The sequence below is a fragment of the Asterias amurensis genome, chromosome 7, assembly GCF_032118995.1.
Source record: "Asterias amurensis chromosome 7, ASM3211899v1".
NCBI lineage: Eukaryota > Metazoa > Echinodermata > Asteroidea > Forcipulatida > Asteriidae > Asterias > Asterias amurensis.
In genome coordinates, this window is record NC_092654.1 from 387,630 (window position 1) to 394,370 (window position 6,741).

At 38.4% G+C, this 6,741-nt stretch overlaps 1 long non-coding RNA gene across 1 annotated transcript; it reads right to left on the reverse strand.

The window, feature by feature from the left end:
* Positions 1–36: 36 nt before the first annotated feature.
* Positions 37–6,190, reverse strand: LOC139939957 (uncharacterized). The gene is made up of 3 exons (XR_011786369.1): positions 6,090–6,190; positions 4,944–5,049; positions 37–1,734 (listed from the first exon to the last, which is right to left on the reverse strand). It is a non-coding gene; the product is annotated as an uncharacterized lncRNA (long non-coding RNA).
* Positions 6,191–6,741: the final 551 nt, after the last annotated feature.

Consider the following 6,741-nt stretch of genomic DNA (forward strand, 5'->3'; position numbering starts at 1 on the left):
TTTCATTTTCTTAAAATCGCCTGAAACGCACGCTCGTTAATTTTGGTGAGATTTTTTTTTTTTTTGCCTTCGAAACCCAAAAAAGACAGTTAAATTTACTGAAAACGACGAAAAATGATAGTCAAAACCGTAAAAACACCCTTAATACAGTGCGGGATACACTCCAGAGTTTACTATTAACATTCTACATAGTATGCGCATTTCTGGCGACAAAATATACACAGGAAAGTGTCTTATTTTAATAAATAATTGCTTATATGACTCTAAAACGGCACTAAGCGTAAATTGTAGTGCTAAAACGCTTATTTAATACAACAATTGAGTTGCACAGAACACACGTTCGTGACTTCTAACCTTCAAACTTCTTATTTTTTAGTGTTACAGATAGTATGCTTCGCTTAACTATTAATTCCGAAGCAGTCTACTTACATTAACTTGTTAAAAAAGGGCCATTTACACACAATAACGTGGATAACTTTAGCTAAATCAAACAAGTGTGTGAAGAAATTAGTCTGGTACCTAATCTAAGAGTTAGTGTTGTATAAGCATTAAGCTACGGGGAACTAGACTTCAAAAGTTGTTGCCAAAAATGGTACGGAAGCCTAACGAGACCATCTGCTCTGCCAAATTTCCAAATTAAATACATAAAATAAACATAAAAAAATAGATAACTCTGTGTTTTTGGATTCTCAAGGATTTGCAGAATCTACTTTTTAAGATAAAATGGTGGAAAGATACAATAAAGTACTTTCAGTACCGCGCATACAACTTTATGAAAATGCAGATGTTCACTCTAAGTTTCCATATATTTGCATTCTGTTTAAAACTTAAGGCCCTGTTCGGTTTGTTCAATGTTTTGCTGATAAATATCATCACGCATGATGCAAATACATCAAATTCACCACATATAAAAACCAAACTAAGTATTTAAAACATGTTTTAACTCTGTCTGACCTGTGTAAATGTTCAATGTTAACTCTACATGCTGTACATGTATACATAGGCCTACGTACAACAAGATTGCATGATTTTTCACTTCATTGCTTTGTATTCAGTGACAACTGTTTACCCGTAGCTGGTAGCCCTTTTATTTCTGCATTTCATTACCCATGATTCAGGCCTGATGCTTCATTCTTGTAAGGGCAAGGCGGCTAGATGTTTCTCAGTAAAACTCAAGATGATGAGGGAAATTAGAATTGGTACCGGAACATTATGGGCACCGAGGCAATGACCAAGACTGTATGCATGCATGGAGGCGATTGCTGCGTAATTTGTCTCCGCAAAGTATCAGGCCTGATGACTCAAAGGGAGCTATAATATGTACACAACAATATTCAGCAATGTTTTCACTTCATAACAAAAACAGACACATAGGGCTGTACGTGGTAAAGATCTGTTTACGCACTACCTTTGCTTTGAATTAAACTCATAAGCCTTTGAATTAAATATCAACTTTGTTTATCAAGTTGTAAACAGTAAAGACTTGTGTCTGTGTGGTTTTATAAGAGTCCATGTAAACAGATCTTTTTACAACAATTAAACTTCACTACGTGAGACGTACCTTAACATCTTAGTATTGAATGAATCACAAAGTTGAACCATGGTTAGACTGAATTAGCTTGAGACGCTGAGGAGATGACGTGTTTGAAATCATGATGAGGCAGCATCTCACAGGTTCTCTTCACTCAAGCTGGCGCATCTTTCGTACCAAGGCTTGTCATCATCTTGAGTGTTCTGTAAAGAGAAATTCAAAGAACAAAGTTAACACATGAATTATATGTCAAGAGCAAAACAGTGCATATTGTGTACAGATGTTATTCAGTTTGTCGAAGGGGCTAATGATTGGTGGCGGTGGGTCCAGATTGGCAGAAAATTGCTGTACATATGTCAATGGGTGATCATATTGGGGACAAGTCAAGAACGGCAGACAATTAGAATGCAAGGATACAGAATATTACCGAGTCATATTGCCAACAAGTCTAGAAAAACAAAGTGTTTTGTACCTTTGGCATTGACACAAATTGAAAAGTACAAGAGGTAATTATTGAGGACGGGTCAATAACACAAGACAAGTGCAAACAGATTTGAAGTCCAACCACATGCCCCCCATCTCTTACCCCAGTCAATGAGATCATAGGCAAATCATTGTACCCTCATCTAGATGAAAACCTTGACAAGTTTAATAGAAAAGATGTTGATGGTTTTATGGTTGAAAAAAATAAAGCATGATTTTGCATATAGTACCTAGCTGTCAACTAAACTACGGAGCCATTCACAATTATAAACATTTTCACAAGCATACAAAACATATGCTGGGAGAGAAGGGGTTATTATGCCCGCCGTACACTTGGGTTTCTAAAAAAGTGTTGATCTAACTATACAAACTCATTGGAAAAAGTAATTGAATTATTCCATTTAATGTACATCATCACTTTCTTTGAATGATTTTCCTTGGCAAGTATACAGATTTGAATGAAGAAGGGGGTAACATTTTGGGGGTTGGTCCTGAATGGCAAACAAGGGGGTGCGTGTTTTGGGTTGATACAGATGTGAAGTGAAGAAGGGGTTAACATCTTGGGGGTTGGTCCTGTATGGCAGACAAGGGGTGCGTGTGAGATTGATACAGATTTGAAGTAAAGAAGGGGGTAACATATTTGGGGTTGGTCCTGAATGTTAGAAAAGGGGGTGCATATGAGATTGATACAGATTGGAAGTAAGGGGGTAACATCTTGGGGGTTGGTCCTGTATGGCAGACAAGGGGTGGGTGTGAGATTGATACATATTTGGAGTGAAGCAGGGGGTAGTTATGTTTGGGTTGGTCCTGAATGGCAGACAATTATAAGGGGGTGCGTGTTTTGGGTTGATACACATTTTTTAACGTGTTAGGGGTGGGTCTTGAATGTCAGAAAAGGGGTGTATATTTGGATTGATACAGATTTGAAGTGAAGAAGGGGGTAACATCTTGGGGGTTGGTCCTGAATGTCAGAAAAGGGGGTGCATATGAGATTGATACAGATTTGAAGTAAAGAAGGGGTTCTTATGTTGGGGGTGGGTCCTGAATGTCAAAAAAGGGATGCATATTTGGATTGATACAGATTTGAAGTGAAGAATGGGGTAACATTTTTGAGGTTGGTCCTGAATGGTAGACAAAATTAAGGGGTGCATATGAGATTGATACAGATTGGAAGTGAAGAATGGGGTGTTATGTTGGGGGTGGGTCCAGAATGTCAGAAAAGGGGTGAATGTTTCGAGGTTATACAAATTTGAAGTAGAAAGGTTAACATATCGGGGGTGGGTCCTGAATGACAGAGAAGGGGTGCATGTGATATTGATGCAGATTTGAAGTGAAGAAGGGGTGCTTATTTCAAATTGATACTTTAATGTTGCCTAAAAAACACAACCACTTATTTTTCACTGAGACTGCTTCAATATTGTTGAACAGTTTTTTCACCAGAAATCTTGGATTTAAAAAAGGGCCCTCTCCTATTTTCTTGTAAAAAGCCAAGACAACGAAAACTATTTTTTAAGTATGTAGGCCTAAGATACAGATTTGAAGTAGAAGGAGTAACATGTTGGGGGTAGACCTCTCCTATTTTCTTGTAAAAAGCCAAGACAACGGAAACTATTTTTTTAAGTATGTAGGCCTAAGATACGGATTTGAAGTAGAAGGGGTAACATGTTGGGGGTGGATCTTAAAAGGCAGAACAGTGAGGTGCATTTCTGATTTATACTTTTAGTAGATCGCCTAAAAAACTAAATCGCTTTATTTTTCCTTGCTGCTTCCAATATTGTTTTATTATTTTTTTTTTTTATAAATTTCCATCAGAATACATCTACAAAATAAATAAACATGGGGAGTTGACTTAGATGCCAGTTGGGTTAGAAAAATGCTACCATGGATTTAAAAAGTGACTCCCTGTTTTTTTGTAAAAAGCCAAAATGAGAAACTTTTCTTTTTAAGTATGCAGGCCTAATGTGAAATAGAAGGGGTAACATGTTGGGGGCGGAACCTAAAAGGCAGAACAGTGGGGTGCATATTTCTGATTGATACTTTAGTAGACCGCCTGAAAAACTTAATAGCTTTATTTTTCCCTGCTGCTTCCAATATTGTTTTTAAATTGTTTTAAATAAATTTCCTTCAGAAAACATCTACAAAATAAATAAACATGGGGAGTTGACTTAGATGCCAGTTGGGTTAGAAAAAAGCTACCATGGATTTGAACAGTGACTCCCTTCTTTCTTGTAAAAAGCCAAAATGAAAAACTTTTCTTTTTTTAGTATGTAGGCCTAATATATGAAGTAGAAGGGGTAACATGTTGGGGGCGGAACCTAAAAGGCAGAACAGTGGGGTGCATTTTTCTGATTTATACTTTAGTAGATCGCCTAACTAAATAGCTTTATTTTTCACTGCTGCTTCCAATATTGTTTTAAAGTTTTTAAAAATAATTTTCACAATAGGAACTATCTAATAGACAAAGAGAGTTGACCTAGATGCCAGTTGGGTTAGAAAATGGATTTAAAAAGTGACTCCTTTCTTTCTTGCAAAAAGCTAGAAGGAGAAACTATTTTTTTTAAGTATGTATGCCTTTACACATTAAAGTACAAGGGGTACCATGTTGGGGGCGGATTCTGAAAGGCAGAAAAGGGGGGTGCAGACTGTACACTAGTAGAAGGATAATGAATTGGGGATGGGTCCAGAATGATAGAAAGGTGGGTGCATCCAGATTGGTGCATGCTTTGGAAATAAATACAGATTTGGAGTTTACTAGAAGAGGTAGACATAATTGGGGAGTGGCTTAAGATTGGCAGAATAGAGGGGTCAGGGCATGTGTGGGTTAGGGGCTGGTTGACAAAATAGATGGTTGATTTCTAAAATACACACCTCTGGTGTAAGAAGCTAGAGCACAATGAAACAAATGACAAAATAGGTTTTGAGAACTCACCATTATTGCAAGCGGTAGATTGTGGTTCAGAACTGATGATTGGTGAGACTGCTAGTCCTTGAACTTGGTAATCATGAGTTGAACAATCCGCGGCAATTTGATCCATCTGGAGTAAGAAAAAAAGGAAGCAAAGAAAATCAAATACCAATAGGGTTAGGGCAGGGGGAGGATGGGTGGTAAAAAAGAAAGCCAAAGTCAAAAAAAGTGAAACTTTAATATTACTGCTAACTGCTTAAAGGGGCAAGACAGTTTTCATTTTGTAAATGGTACTTCCATTGGAAAATATTACAGTCTATTACAGCTTTTAAAAGATAAAGTTTGTCATCTTTTCAGCCTCAGATAGCCAAGTAGGAATGATCATTCTCCTAGAACTTTGAGGTTCATTCTGCTATTGTCTGGAGACGATAGTGGAACAAACCTCATAGATTTAGTACTTCTAGGAGTAGGATGATCGGATGCAGGAAGGTATGCAAGGGTGACTTTATGACAGTCAGCCTCGACCCATTTACCACACAGAGGCGTGCAGCCCAGAGATCACAAGTGTTTAAGTTTTCAGGAGGGAGGATGGTCTAAAAACCTTCCATGGCATATTGATGGAGAAGAGAACCATACCATGGGGTGCCACAGCTCTCACCCAGTGAGTCAAACCAAAACTAACAGGGTCATGTCCCTAGCTAGGAATCAAACATGGGCCACAGCATCAGTGGTGGGGTGAGAGAGGCAAGAGTTTTATTAAATGCACGTCCTAGCAGACTAGTAACACACTATTTCCACACCATCTAAATCACAAAAAAATCGGAAAGTCCTGCTGTGTTGTTAACACATGAAACAGAGCATTCTTACGATATAACCCACAGAAACTGTAAAACTGTCAACATTCGCAGTGTGATACTTGTGTACCCTCACTGTATGTGCTGTAAGGACTGGCAAGATAGTGACTTGAGTACCGTGTATTGCAAGCACGGCAATGGGGCGAATGTACACAATCAACGGTACGGTGAGCGGGAATCGGACGGTCGACACTGCACTTTTGACAATTTACAAATGCCCCAAATTACCCTTTTAATTTATTGATACAAGCCAACTAACCTGTTACTATTTCCTGACATGATTATGAACAAACTGAACAGGATTATATTTACTTACCGCTGTTTGCAGTGAAAGCAATCCGAGTTTGAAAATCACGTAATTAGCAGACGACATGTTGACAGCGTCCATTGCTTCCTGTTTATGTTCCTTCTAACTGCTCATGCGCAAAAGCGTCAAGTCGGGTCACGTACAAAGACACCCCCCCCCCCCCCATTCTATAACGTGTAGTCAATAGAAAACAAAAACTTGGCGTACTAGAGGGTGGGAACTCTTTTCTTCCCCCCCCCCCCCCCCCCCACTTTTTTTTAGTAAGTCAGATGTCATCCCCACCCGTTATTTTCCATCTTTATTATTAAATCTCCCTTGCTCCTCACTTTGCATCACAAACATTCTTTACAAAAACAATGAGATTTTCATTCCATGGAATTAGTTAGGGGGCGGGGCTGGAGGGGTTCCCCTACAAACATGGGTAGAATCTTGAGGCAAAGCCCCCCCCCCCCCCAAGTCGTCAAGACTTTCAGACTTTTTAATAATAATAGGCAGTTTCAGAAATTCAATTCAATTCAATTCAGTTTTTATTGGTCCTACCATGGAGGAAATTTATTTTGAATACATGCAATACGGACAAAATTAATAAAGCACAATCATAAATAAACTACTGCAAATACATAATTCTCTGAAAACAAGGATTAAACTGTGTGGACTTATA